Source organism: Anser cygnoides, chromosome 6, assembly GCF_040182565.1.
Source record: "Anser cygnoides isolate HZ-2024a breed goose chromosome 6, Taihu_goose_T2T_genome, whole genome shotgun sequence".
Taxonomy (NCBI): Eukaryota; Metazoa; Chordata; class Aves; order Anseriformes; family Anatidae; genus Anser; species Anser cygnoides.
In genome coordinates, this window is record NC_089878.1 from 39,201,724 (window position 1) to 39,217,597 (window position 15,874).

Here is a 15,874-nt window from a genome sequence, read left to right on the forward strand (position 1 = left end):
CATAAAATCACACCATATATACAGAAATATATGGGAGAGCAAAAAGATATTCTCTATTAAATTTTAATAGGAACTGTGTCCTTTGTATCAAACACTATTAGCTGCACCTTTACTAAAAATATACAGGATTTTTCTCTGTGAGGTAAACATGAGTGTCTGTATGTACAGATAGAAATTGAAAAAATCTGCTATATGGTAATATATGTAACTGTGAGAAATGTGGAGGGGACAGGGCTTTGAGGGAGGGGTCGCTTTTTTTCATGATTACATTTGCAGCGAGCCTTGTCCAATGGGATAAGAACTTGCATGCAGTATCAGAAAACACATCCTTTAATAATGCAAAAATTGTACAGCAAAATAGCAAACAACGTAAATCAATACAAAAGTATAATGAACCTGGCATTAAGGAGACACACAATACTTTATGCTTAATTTCTTGAGAGTGATGAGTAATTTTGGTGACTTACTAAATAACTCAGAGAAATACCACAGCAATGAATTTATCTGAGATGCTGCAGTCAGAGCTATTTGACATTTCTGATGCAATAAAAAGTATAAGATGCCTAAAATCTATGTATCCAGATACTTATTCTGTCTTTCAGTTGGTGTGGAGTGTTTGAAAACCATTAAAGATTTTATCCTTATGGCTATGGATAATAAGAGTACACTTTGTATTGTATCCAAGCACTGTAATTGTGGGTCACGTTTTTAGGATTTTAGGTGCTACATAAACAAAGAATTAGAAAATACAGGCCCTGTTTAACAGAGCACATATATTTTACAAACCGGAGGTTACTTTCAGTGGTCTCCCCTGGGAATGGAGCTGACATTTCCTCTCACCCGCCAAACTCCCCATGTTTCCACTGCCTACCCCTCAGGTTCAGCTGGGTCACTGGTTTCTCTCTCACTGCACCACCTGTCCGAGGCTTGCTGTGTGCCTTTTACATCTGATCGACGACGCCAGCCCCAGCTGCCTGACGGGTGACTGATGCTCCTTGGTTTCTAGAGGGCCATAGTGGATATTGTTACTTCGGTAACTGATCCGGACAGACAAGTCGGTAAGGGGATGAATTCAGATGGCAATTCAGGCCTGCATGCAGCATGGATGTGATACAGATCGAGCATTTAAGTCTGGGGTTAGAAACCTCCAACAACTGAAGAAAAATGCTCCTTTACCCCCACGGGCATCCCCTGCCCCAGAGACTTCCCTACACAAGCACGGGGTCCCCCAGGGAATGTCACACGCCAGGCTCTGACAAGCTGAGCAATTTTACATTTACTAATACTCCGTTTCTTTCCATTTGTACAGAAGCTGATGGTGATACAAAAAAAATACATATATAAACTAAGAAAAACAAAACAAAACGAAAAGAAAAGCAAAACTTTGGCAGTCATGGCCCAGCAAGAAAAACTCCTGTCTTTGGACAGTGGCATAGCACCCAGAAAATATTGTGCTAGGCTGATGGGAGGGCACAAGGCAGCACAAGCATTTACTTACTTTAGAAGATAATTTATTAGCTCAGTCTCGCCCTGTGCCCTTCGAGAAACTCAATAACGAGCATGTCTCCTTCTGCATCACCCTGCTCCTTCACCTAGGAAAGCCGGGCCGGGGCTGGCAGATACCTCGGCTGCACTGATCAATAGCCTGCTTCCCCTGCGGGAGGGACTGACAGCCCACGGGGGACACACAGACAAGAGCAAAATTTCTGCATATTTAGTGATATTTTTTTCCTGAAGATTCTTCTCTGAGAACCTAAATTCCTTCTCATATTGGATTTTTAAAATAAGGGAATAACGGAAGCCAAATAAATATACTGAAAGCCAAATAAATATCCTGAAAGAATATAATGACAAATTTTGCTCTTTGAATTTTTGTTTTGTTACATTTTTAAATAATTTGTTTTGTCCCAATCAGCTATAGTAGTGTTTGCTTTCACACTGCTGTGTTCTGATATACCTGGAGCTCTTTCATAATTTTACATCTTTCTGCACTGAGTCTGCCCAAAACCAAGATCACTTCTAACTTAAAGTGCTCCTAAAAATTTGAAGTGCTCTAATAATTTTAAATTGCTCTACATCATGTCTGCTTAGAATCCCAACTGCTTTTTCACACAAAAAAATATTAAACTATAAAACACACATCTGCAACATAACAGCTATCCAGCTTTTTTTTTTTTCAAACATCAAATTTGTCTCCTTTTTCTTTATCTTTTAAAGAAAAAAAAAAGTGCTCTCAGAGAAAAATAATGGAACAACTCATCACACATTTTACTGCAAGCCTCTCTCTATTGAAAACCTTTTAGGTATGTCACAGGACCAAATATATTTTATGTGTACCAATTGGTAGCACGTAGCCCAACCCATTAACCTACTGACCTCAATAAATTATCATTTCCTAGCCAGAGCAGCATAGCTGGAAGATTGACATGTCACCAAACATGCGCTGCAGGTTAACAATACTCCCCAGGAGTTTTACAAGAAAACTTCTGATCTGAGACTTCTGTCTTGCCGGCAGCTCCTTTAAAAAAAATAAATTGTTTTTAAGGGCTTGGGTGTTTTTAGAAAACTGACGTGATCCACAGCGACAAGAAAAATGGCATCGCTTCCAGCTGAGCCCCCGTCACATTATCTGCAGAACAAAACCACTGCGCAGGGCCAGCACAGGCTCCCACCCCACGGGGAACCTTTGCCAAGGCGAACCCTCACCGCAGCCCTGCACGCTCATCTCCAACTGGGAGGTCACCCAGGGCCTTCTCCCTGCTTCCCTTTGCTCGCATCCCTATTTCCACAGAGCAATAATCTCACCTGACCCTTTGAGGTCCGTGCAATCTGCTCCTGCCTCGCAATTGCTGGCTATGTGCTACCACCTCCGTCTCCTCTCTGATGTTTTTAAATGGATGTTGTTTAAAGGAACTTGTTGAGTGAAAGACAAAAAACTCTATTTACTGGAAAGATAGGACCAACTCAATATAGCAGTGTACTTTGGCAGCCAGGCTGATTTTGGGGAAAGATTTTTGAACCGAAGGCCTGTCATTTCCTCCACTTGCATAGTAACTCAAGCACTAACAAGTGGACTTGCTGTCAAAGTCATTTTACTTGTGTTACTGTATCTGAAGTACATTAGATTAATCTATCAAAGGGTCAATGCTCCTTTAGTTGGTGACTATAAATATACACAAATAAAGAAAAGCATGCTCTGAATACCCCATGTATCAAGCACTTCCAGATCCATATATATTTGCTACTTTGCCATGCAGATATAAAACCATCTGAGTGATGAGCTGGAGCAATAACCCTTCCTGGCTACCATGCTTTATCATGGGAATAGCTTGGAAGGTGCTGGTTATTTACACTCAGTCTATCACAATAAGCTGCTTTTGGGATATTTTCCAAGTAACAAATTCAAGCAAAGTTTTTTGGCTTTAAATTAGAGCTTGATCTCAACATACACTCTGCCCTGCAGAGCATCTCTCTGTTACCAGCTCCTGCTGAGTCCAGAGGGGCAGGTCACCTGTCATCAAACATTACATGGCACATTCCCAACTAACAAGGGAGTCACTCCTCTGCCTTGACCAAACTCCAGTTTCTTTTCTGATCTGGTTGGATCTCATATTCTTCCCTTTCCCATTTTACACGGATTGGAGCTAAAACCATCCTGATCTCATTTGCATGCTTCTCTGCAGATAGCAGCATCAGTTTGTCACTGATGCAAACAAGGCTTGTACCTTGAAAAAGGACGTGAAATATTTTGTACTTCCTGGAATACTTTCTACCCATTTGAATAATTTACTTGTAACATCACAATGTAAAGTGTAGTATTGAGTTGTGAATACTACACTACTTTGGTCCATATAAATTCACAGTGGTGTTTCTGCTCTTGAAGATGTTTTCAACACACGTTTGCTGTGTGCAAGCACTGTCAAGTAAAACTTTTTTCAGACCCTAGCCAGACGTACTAATCTAACGGTAGTTACATGTTTGTTTGCTCTACTTAAAAGGCAATTTCTATGGCAAAGGCATTTGTTTTTTGTCTCAAATGAGATTAGAGATTCATTATCTATTGGATCAAAACTTCCTACCAAGGTAGAGGCGGCAGCTTTATTTACACAAGAAAACATCTCACAAATAGTAAACATTAGGCCAGCAAAACTGCAACAAGTCAACAGCAACAAAACAAGAGGGTGATAGTGGCTTTCACCCTGGGAATTGCATTCGCCCCAGCTGAGGAGCCACAGCCACCCATGGTGGAGCTGCCTCCAGGGGCGATTATCACCCTTCTGCAACACACACAAATGCTCCTACCTGTAAGGGTGATGTGAAACATTCAGCTATAGTTTATATGTACAATATTGCATATTTCTTCTACCTTACCTCTTATGCAAATTATGAGAAGATTACATTTTTGGAAATCTATGGGAAAGCAGGCCTTGGGATTGCTTCCTCAGTTAGCAGAATCAACGTGATGTTGCCATGAAGTCACCTTTGCATCGCTGTTGCAATTTTGCTGCTGTGCAGCTCTTTATCAGGAAGGCTTGAACCTAAATTTCTCTTTTCCCAACCACAAGGTATTTCAAAAAAAAACTGGCTATGGCTGCCACATCAATCCACCCATCTCTACTCCTCCTGCTAACTTAGCTGTTCTCAGTCAGAGCCTGCATGGTGAAAGTTTCCTGTAACTGCCATCAATTCAGCAAACTATTTGCTGAATGCAAAATATGTGGTTGCATTGGGTTTTGTTAAGTTTCCTAATAAAGGGCAATGCATGCTCAGCCTTCATAGTAACTCAGATGTGACACAAATAATACAGCAAATAATTACAATGACCTTTTGCTCACCTCAAATTTAAACAAAGGTTAAGCTGCCCTTTAGAAAAGTAAATATTTTCTGTAGTCAAATAAGTGTAGACACCTTTAGAAACAAGGACGCATTGCCAAACTAAACTAGACTGAAAATTGTTACAATAGAATAATTTTGAAACAGAAAGGATGTGAATCTCTGCACCCAGCCAGACATCCTGGCATCGCAGCCAGTCCCTTACCTTGCAAAACTCCCAGGCTGATCTCCATATGGTTTCCAAGAACTGTTGCTTGAAATTTCTGTCCAGCCACAGCAGATAGGAGAGAGAAATATTAAAAATAAGAAAGTGCATAATCTCCTTGCCCCCTTAAATCTAGTAAACAATTTATATTTGATTTCATACAACAGAATGAATCCACGGACCTTTAAGTAATTAAGAAACAGACACTGAGGCTTAAAAAATAAACTTAAGGGAAAATCTCACATAGTGTCCAGGAAATGGCTCATAGGTTTTATTTAGTTCTCATAGTCCAAGGTTTAGCTGTTAGCTAGATAAGAGCCAGGTGTGTTTTACACATCTAATTTGTTTAGTCTGAAGCTAATTCAAACAGCGCCTTTTAACTACAAGTCTGCAAGTGAGTTTTCAAATCTAAATCCAGGATCAATTCATGTCACATATATTGAGGGTCTCTGACTGAGAAGGAGCACTTCTGGAGAAGGAAATTCTCACTTTTTTTCTGGTGTGCTTGTTGTGGTTTTGTTGTTGTTTTGGTGTTTTGCGGTTTGGTTGGTTTGTTTTGTTTTTTTGTTTGCTTGTTTTTTTCTGGATTTTTATATAAGTTATACTAACACTACTTACAATAAAATTGTAAAAAGTTCACCATTGCCTAGCACAGTCGATGGGGCTTTAACAACCTACAGAACTACAGGAAGGGGCTCTCTGCTTTTCTCTTTTGGCCCAGACAGCCTAGGAGTTCCTGCCGGAGAGGCAGCTCTGGTGCTGGGCACTGGAGCTCTGCACCAGAAGAGGTGAGAAGGGTTTGGGCACCTCCACACCTGCACGGGGCTGAGGCTCCACGGCTGCCAGCCTGCAGGCAGATGTCACACTGGCAGGGGTAGGTTGTATCTGTGGTAGGTAGAGGCTATATAAAGCATGCAGACACGTTAAAATCTTTGATTTTTAACATTTTGATCTTCAGCCACCACTGACAATAAGGGAATTGCAAAATATTTGGTGGGCAACCACTTTATGCATGGAAAAAAATGAGGTACATTGTAAAAATAATATTCATAATGCTCTCTCTGTCTCAAACAGGACAGATCATAACACAACAGATGTAATATCCATCATTATAGCGTTGACTAACCTGACTTTCAGATTCTGATCAAGCTTTTGAAACCCTATATCTAAGTATAAATAGCATTCAACTTTAACTGTACTTTCATTTTGGCATGTATTAATCATGTGCTTCTCTGTTTGATCTAGTAAAAAAGATAGTCAATGAATTTACACCCTGTTACTTATTCATGAACAAGTTGTGCCCCTGAATTTTAACATGCTATGCCTTAAACTATTAGCTGTATATCTGCTTTATGTGATATTCCTACATAAGCTGGCAGTCCATCAATTTAGTGTCCATACATTTCTTTGAAAGCTATATTATAATTAGAGCTTAGGTTAATACTATTCACTAACCATAAAACAGACATAAAATAATTATAACTCATTTAGTGAAATTAGAAAAAGAGCAATTATTAGACTCCCATTGTGAGGCTTTGCTGTGAGGGACAGATAATCTATCTGCAAGATGTACTTTAAGAACACCATTTTGAAAGAAATAAACGAGATAAATTACTGTTTTGTTTTGGTTTAAGAAAACTTAGACTAATAAATACAAGTTCAACAAACATAAAGGATGTGTGCAAGGGAAGTGAAAGTTCTACCGCAAGAGGAGAGATTAAAATATTTATGTGATGTTTTCCTGACATTACCTCTCAGGATGTTGTGAAGCTAGATTTGTTAATATTTGCAGGGCATAAAATACTACAGCAATGCAGACGCAGGCCTATAAACTTGCAATGAAACTTGCGGATGTGCACGCTTTGGTCAGGAGAGAGTGGAATCGCTGATGATCAGCACACTTGAGTACAGGATTTCTGATAGCTTTAATGAAGTTTTTATATATCAGGAAACCTGCCTTTGAAATCGCCTGTTCGTCATTCTCCGAGATCCTGGTATGCCGAGATATAGAGTTATATGGGAAGAGATGACTTTTTGCTAGGAACACAGCTTCCTGGCAGAAATACAGCTTAGGACTGTATCAAGCTGCCCATTTTTTCCTCCGTTAGCAGGAAACTCCCTGAAGAGTCACCTTTGAAAGTGATGTCTCTTCCTGATGGACTCTTGTCCGGGTACTGTCCAGCTGCTGTTCACGTGGATGCAAGCCCAGCAGCATCATTATTACCAAACCTCAAAAGGATAGAAACCTTCCTGAGCTGAGAGAGATTTTTTTCCTAAAATACAGGATTTTCACCCTTCTGAACTGTTAATTTGCTGGGGGGGTTGTTTGCTTTAGTGATTTTTATTTATTTATTTATTTATTGGGGGTTGTCTTTGGCCTTACTGATCTTTCTATTTTTGGACACTTTCATTAATAGAAATTCACATATTGGCCCATCTATGCCACTCATAAGGAAGTTTGACTCTGCTTGCCTCAGAAGAGCTCTGTGAAAGCCAAATTTGTCTGCAGGAGTTCCCATGAGAGGAGAGGGAGGACCTCAGAGGAAAGGCTCCTCATGGTGCCCAGAGCCCCAGCCCAAGCACCAGTCAAATGGGTGAAAATGGGTGCAAAAGACGACCCCTAAAACACATTGCTATAGCACAGCCACACAAAGCACAACTCAGAAAGGCCGCTATTGCTGACTGCTAATATAAAAATCATAGTGAATTAAACACTATAAATAGCTCTAAAATGGCGATAATTTATTCAAAGCAGTACTGCATTGATATTTTTCATTGCTTTTAGGGTCAGCACATTTAAGATGCATACTTTCAGTTTTATCTCTACAATCAAGAGAGACAAAAAGAAGTCTGCTACCAGACTGATTTCAAAAGCTAAAGGTAAAAACATCAAAAGTCACACAATATGGCAAAAATTTATCAATCTCTATTAAATTCTTTATTTCTTCAGAATGATTTCTCTGGAATGCTTTTGAACTTTCAAAGAATCCTATGAATTTCTCGCTGCTTAATTTATAGTAGTGCTAGAAGTGAACCACTATTCAAATCAAGCCACTTTTCGTTACCAAAAAAAATTAAAAATAAATAAAGTACATATAAAGAACTTTTTTTTTTTTTTTAATATATATCTGATTCTGTTAAGACTTTTCTGTGTTCATGTAAAACCTTATTTATTAGTTTACATTAAGACATAATTTCTCATTAAATAACCCTTGGAAGCAGAAGTCTGGTGAGGGAAATTAATCTCTACCAGCACTGGTAACAGTGGAACAGGTTATGTTATGCTTCCTGTTTAAACAGTGTAAATGTACTGTTGTGACTGTTGAAATGGGGGAATGACCTGACTTCATCACTAATTTTACTTTCCAAGTGACTAGTAAATTCTCCTATGCTTCCTGTTGAACAAAAACAAAAGACAAGCTCAGAGAGCTGGTACGTCTGACAGTTGTGAAAGACAGGAAAAAGATGAATGACATTCTCCGGAGAGTATTTTTCTGTCACTTAAGCAGTTTACATATTTCTCTATTTTTACTGTATTTTCCTTCTCTTGATCACCAGGGATCGCATGTGAGTTTAGGGTCATTAGGGCTATGTCTAGTGCCAGACAGATTCTGCTGCAGTCAGATTTTTATGATGACAGCATGAAATTTTTGGAATGCACTGGTGAGTTGTGTGACTATTGTTAGACTGTCATTAAAGAAATAAAAATAAAAATTATCTTTTCTTTACTGCTGGCAAGGCCCATTATTTTAAATTTTGTGAAATATTGCAGTGTTTCTTAGAAGACTTGACAAAATTAGCTAGAAACTTAATAATTAGTATTCCAAAATAGATTTTTTTTTTCCATTTCCATCAGGAGAGAGTGAGAGAAGATTATTTCAGAATTAAGAGACAAGGAACAATACTTGGGAAAAAGAAAAATAGAAAAGGAAATGAAGAATTTGACCTCCTTTTTATTCTTTATTTCTTTCTGCCTTCCTCTCCTCTCTTTTCAGTCTTCCAATCTGTTCTCCCCATCCTTGGGGAACACTGCTTGAACCTGCATTTGTGAATTATAAGCTCTCTGTACTGTACATAGCAGTTGTTAAGGATCAACTGATTAACCATTTTATAGAAGATTTAGGGGACTCATTCCAATTTTTACAACTCCATGTGGTTTTTAAATATTGTAATGTTTTCAACCAATATGTTTTCTGCCTCCCAGCTGTAAAACAATACCTATTGGCTTGGGGGGAGGGAATTTATTTTTATATAATTTTGTTATAATACAACTTTTTCATGGTACTAACAGCATCTTCTGGGAAAGAATTAAAAAAACAGCAAGATGAAATATTATGTTCTTCATTTTTTGCTCACTCACTTAGGTCAGCGTATTACAATATTGAAAACATAACAACCCAGAATGGGACAGATTATGGGATTTATGAATTTGCCTGGTTTTGTTGGCTTGGTGAGACCCTTACCATTTTGTTACATTCTTTCTTGTATTCAGTGTTCCGTGTATTTTTTAATGGAAGAAAAAAGGGTTCACATAAAATATCTCAAACACAAAGGACTTGTCTATTTGGGCACTTATAACTGAATTATTTTACACCTGGTATTGTATCAAAACACTAGGAACAACTAACATGGGCCAAAGTCATTCCCTTTGTAACTTTTAGCAACAGTATTTTGTTTTCAAATGACTTTGAATGCTTTTACCAAGTTATAGACCAAAAGCTGGTGACTGACATAAACAAAACAATAAGTAATTTTTGTACTAGTGCACTGATTTGAGGAGATGTTGTGAGCACTTTATAATGGTCCTTATTAGAAATCCTTTCCTTCATGAAATTTGGAGATCTTTTCTCCTGCATTTTATGATTCTAAAATTGTAATGTGTGATTTTTTGTAGCTTTTCTACTGGTTGGAGAATACCCTGAATTTATGGAAATAATCTCTATTTTTTTTTTTCTTCTGTCTAGTCACCACAGAAGTGTACTTAAAATGACCAGAGATTTGGCTTAACCTTATCAAAAGGTGAGAACCCAAGCTTGGAGCCAGCTCTGAGAGGACACAAGTGTGCCATGTAACAAGGAGATCTTTACTCCTTCTGCTGAACTCACAGTTGCTAAATTATTTCATCCCATGGTGTTCTTATCATTGCTTCAATTGCACAAAAAATTTACCTATTTACAGAAATGGATGTATATCACTGCCACCATCACTGATAATATTAGAATATGATTATATCATAACAATAGAATATTTAATAAAATATGAATTAAAATGATTTTAATTTTAGTTAATATTATTTAATGCAATATAATGTTATAAAAAGTATACAACGAAACAATAAAATGAAATAAAATAAAATACTAAGGACAGAGAAGGAGCAAGCATGCTGCTGTGGCTAATGTAAAAAGCACACTTATTTATTGATTTCGTAATAAAACCTAAGTAGTGTCAAAGAGTACCAATTTACCTCACAAGAGCTAACCAGGCAGGACAAATTTAAATTAGTTTATCCTTCTTTCTTCATGTGCTAAACAAAATTACTTCACATTTGCCACAGAGCATATACGTGGGCATTCACTGCAGAGCCATTGATGCTCAGGTAACCCGTGTCTAAGCTCTAAATCAGGAAAGCATTTCTATGTGGCTTAGTAGGCTTTTCTTAATTAGCACTGGAGCATCTTAATTTCATATAACACACTCTGTGAAATAAACGATAATCACTATAAACAGCAGAATGGCTAATTAAGGCATGAACAAATAGATGATCATATCTGGGATACTGGTTTCTGCATGACGCCACCCTTCTTACTGAATAACACTTGGAGTTACGAGCCACCAACTGAATTTGCCTCTTGCTCTGATCTAGTGAAGAGAATGTCCCAAGAAACAGCTTGAAAACAAAGGCATTCGGTTAGAATGCAGAAGACCCCCATTCAGATTCAAACCTCCACCACAGCAGGTCTCCTTCAGTCTGCTTTTAGATGAGGAAGACCCTCCAGCCTCTTTGCACCACATACTTCATCTGGTAACCTGACAGCTTGTGCAGTTGAAAATTTTTGAAACTGGTAAGTGCTAATAATCTTCCAGACAAAGACTAGTTTTTCCACAAGTAATGCCCAATAAGCTTTACAGATAAGTCCTCAGGAAGACAATGGAAGTTGTACAAGCATTGTGCATGTATGGGAAGAACTTGGATCCAAAGTACACAGACTTCCATGCTGATAACTTACAGATTTTTTTTTTCTCTTTCTATAATAAACAATGACATTTTCTTCCTAATGTAGTTCTCTAAGTGGGATTTGGAGGTTTCTTCAGGTACCAATCCAGGCAGAACCACAAAAGAGGGGAAGAAGAATAGATCATACACAGCTATAAACAGAACCAACAAGAGAATCTACAAATATTGTTCCAATAATGCCTGTGTCTTGATAAAACATGTTGCAGGCCAAGATTTCTTCATTCATTTAGAGATACATCTTTACATCTAGAACATTACTTCTAGCACCACTTATTAACTTCAATTTCCCATTACAAAAAAAAAAAAGATTGCACAGTCAATACCGTCTTAATTTTTCGTTGATGCCATTGCAAGCACCTGCTGTATCTTTCAGACAAATCATCAAAAGCTGTTTTCTCATAAAACAAATCTTATACTATTTTTTGTGCAATATATTTAGTATGTGTGCAACATTACAAAAATTTTTGTCACACTTTTTATTTTTCCAAATATTTATACGATTAGTAGGAATTCAGTGAGATTTAAACTTTCTGAGTCTTGCATTTGCATTGGTTAAATTACAAAAAAAAAATAAAAAAAAATAACTGAAAGAAAAACACTTGAAAACTTCAAGATACAGTTTCCTGAACTTTTGATTCAAATCATCACCCACTCTGCTACAAAGATTTTCACAATAGTTTTGGTGGGTCTGAGCCTTCAGCTCCCTTTAGGTGCATAAAAGAAAACATCGTCTAAGGTTTTCATCAATTTCACACAAGCCCATTACTTCCAGGAAAAGCTCTGTGCTGAGAGCTGCTTTGAGTTTGGATTCAGTGTACTCACAATCCAAGTCATCTGCTTGATTGCTCTATTACTGCTTATTTATAAAGTATTTGCAGAATATTTACAAAGGAGTTACATGATTATAGGGATCTTGAAATAGGAAGCATTGCCAAATTATATAGCTATAAAAGTGAAATGAGAATCCAAATGAAGGTCGGTATGTCTGCATCTAAATACAACAAATACTGCACAAGATTGGATGATACTAGTGATGTTTTCACAAAGGTATTGCCTGTCCTGTTTGTATCAGATAAATCACTCCTGCATTTCACCTCTTCAAAACTAATCTATTGTGGCTTACGTACAACTGAGCTCAATGTTGTGTCTTGCAGTTGCTACATATCCAATGTCAAACATATATTAATCAGCTTGTTAGCTGTGGCTTAGGTTGTACTTCAACTTCAAATTTATTCACGATTTTCCTTGACTATATCTCAAAGTCTTGGTCCAATCCATATTATGCCTTACCTTTTGGCTGTTAACATTGATAGCATCTCTTTTTATTGGACTCTTGATGCCCACTGATGTTTTATGCATAATGATGCTCAAATTTAATTGAGCTGTAAGCTTCAGTTTAATTATGAGCCTTCACGATACCTTCAGCACTTTTTCTTCTCTGATTACAGTAACTGTTTCCCTATAACCCCTTTAAAATCCTTCATCTATTAAACCACTAGTAGACAAGTCATTTTTAGGAGAAAGTCTAATTAGACTATTGCAATTATCTTAATGCATCCTCAGTATTTAGAAGAAAAAAAAAAAAAAAGAAAAAAGAAAACATTACTGAAACGCACCTTGTGAAATATTCCAAACATTCACATTTAGTAATCTGATTCACACTACGTAACTGCATATATCTTGTGCTTGAAATGACTTTATGTGAAGAAAGAGAAGTGACACTCCAATAAGTCATCTCTTTTGGTGCATTTCTCTTCATTAATTTCCCTTTACGTTTTATAGTTGTAAGTTTCAGAGCTATTGCATAATTCTGTTCCTTTCAGTGCATGAACTAGTTTTAGAGTCAATTGAAGAAGTAATAAATAAATAAATAAACATAACAGAAAAAATTGTAAGCATACATAAATTGCATTTCTTTCGCATAATTCATTTGCATGTGTCTTTAATGTAAATTCTTAAAAATATAATATTAGGTATTCAATAAGACCAGCTTAGCCAAAAGTCTGGTGTTTTTCACATAGATGGGATGATCAAAACTCCTATGATACATATTTCAATACAGATAATGAAGGAAATTAATTCTGGACTCATATTTGCTGCTTTTGTAAAAACAGATGTGTCTCCAAAAACAGCACTTTTGATCCAGTCCGTTTTCAAGTATAAATTATCTTAGTACTTTTTATGCTTATAAAGTTGCATATTATATGGATAGCCCATTCCTACTCAATATGAGTAATTAGTATACACATACAGTATTTTTCCTCACAGTTTTGAGCACAATCCTGGGTGTCATTTGACAATTATCCACTTTGAACTACTAAACGTTGCTTGCATTGGGGATCCAACAAATGTTTTCTGAGATCAAGTGGCTGCATACACAATAAACGCCATCCAAAAAGGAATGTGAAGAACTGGAGACATACTTTTCCTGAGATGTCTCCAGACCAACTGAAGGCTGCAACTTATTTATCTCAGAGTACATTGCTCAGTGAAAAAAATTCTTTAACTCTTGCTAAGTATACAGGCAATATTTTATTAACATTGAATTGGCTATAACAATTAACAGTTTACAATAAATTTCTTAAAAATAATAAAATAAAAATAAAAAATAATTAAGCAGAAAGACTTATCTCCTAAATCATTTTGGATCCAAAATCATATAAGTGTCAATAAAACTGAGTTTTCTAGTTAGTTAACGTGCCTTATTTTTTTTTCCTGAAAATTTGAATGTAAGTATCAAAATGAGCCAATTACATTTTATTCAAAACCCAAAGAATAGATATCTGACCTTGAAATTCTTTTGATGATTCTTTTTCATTTTTCTTGTAGAAATACCTAAGGGATTCCGTAAATTTTCTAACTATGAGGCCAGTATTTAAATACTAAATAAAGAGAATTTCACCCTAAAAAAAAATACAACCTACCAAATATATGTGACTGTATTTGGGCAGGGAGCTGTATATTGTCTTGTTTTCTTCAGTCAGACTTGAAAATCAAATAAAGACTAAGCTATTTTTCTACATCTAATAATTTTGCATTAGTAGAGCACAGTGGCATATGCATTGTGAACGTAGAAAATAAAAATAAAAACATTTCAAAAATTAGAAGGGCAAGGGTCAGCATTAATGCCAAATTTTCTCTCTTTAGTTCCAATTTCCTTATTTCTCATTGTATAATCATAACCTTGATGTTACATGTGTTACATGCCTGGAATAGTATTTTATTTAGTATATTGCTTTCCTCTTCAGGATTAGTCACTTGTTCCCTAACTTATATATTTGTTTTCTGCAACAGGGATCTTGATGTGTTTTTGTTTTTGTTTTCATTTCTTCACTTGATGGCCATGTAATTATCTTACTGTTTGGTTAAATTCCTGAATTTGGGATCAAATAAATTTGTTGCATATAAATTAACATACCAAGTACAAGGAACATATCAATTCCAATTCGGTGATTTGTCTTCTTGCATTATAGGCTACTTTCTCTAAAGGCATCACTTTACATTATGTATTTCACCAATGCAAGACTGAACTTGCAATTCCTGAGATTGCTAAAATATTCTGCTATGCCTATTCAAACAGCATGATTTGCTAAAGTAAGTAAATAAATAAATAAATAGATAAATTCCTTAGGGAGGGCAACTGTACGTGCCTAAGGAAATGCAGTAGACAAAAGTTTAAAGTTTTTAAACAAAAGTTTCTGCAACTAACTTACATGACTTTTATTTTCTTTTTGTTTATTACAGAAAAGAGCTGATACATTTTCTTATCTTTCTGCTCTTGCTTCCTTTTTTCATTTAAACTTTCTACAATATCTGTACTGTAAATCAAAGTACTGGCCAAATATGTCCAGATTATATTAACATTTTCATAAGGAATATATCTAAAATAATTAAAATTATGTGAAATTTCTAAACCATCAACATAATTTTATATAAATATATAATTAAAGCAGTATATAAGACTTTTCATAATATATTTATATTTTTGTATCATAACACAATTTTTTAGGTAGGATGTTCTTTTTCACTTTTTCCAGGTCCGCGACACAGAACACTAAGTCTTATAACAGAGCTACTCAGAGTGAGTTTCAGCAACACTCAAACCGAGCTCAGCCGAAGAGAACAAACAATGGCCGGTTGATAGTTCTCAAATGCAGAACCACTTTTCTGCCAAAAACATTCACAGCTGCCTTCCAATTTCCTGGGAAAGTCAAGGTGTTCCCCTGGACCTACTTTACAGATTTGTGATTATGCAAGTATTCTGGTCTTCCTTTGTAATATATGCAGATCAATTCAGTCTTGTTAGTATTACCCCAACCTCATTCCTGCGGTCTTGTGCCAGCCTCATCTGTGAGGGTCGGCAGCTCTTAGCAGCTAAATATGCCAACATTCACAGCTGCTCTCACTTTGCACGTCTCTCTCTGCAGCGGGGTAGTCCTTGTTTAGTGCTGTCTGCTGCTCGCTGGATGCCTGCGCCCTTGCATACCAAATGCGGGCAAAGAGGGACACCAGTGGTTGCCTTTCCTATGTGTTCACCGCTCTCTAGGAATTCACCTTACACACTTTGGAAGAAAACGGCATCACTGCTAATCCTGACAAAA

The 15,874-nt window shown here is 36.7% G+C and overlaps 1 long non-coding RNA gene across 1 annotated transcript in view; it reads right to left on the minus strand.

Moving 5' to 3' along the window:
* Positions 1-4,805: 4,805 nt before the first annotated feature.
* Positions 4,806-15,874, minus strand: part of LOC125182672 (uncharacterized) — a 165,785-nt gene continuing 154,716 nt past the window's right edge. The window contains exon 4 of the long non-coding RNA XR_010832375.1: positions 4,806-5,096. This is a non-coding gene — a long non-coding RNA (uncharacterized lncRNA). The remainder of the gene's footprint in view (positions 5,097-15,874) is intronic.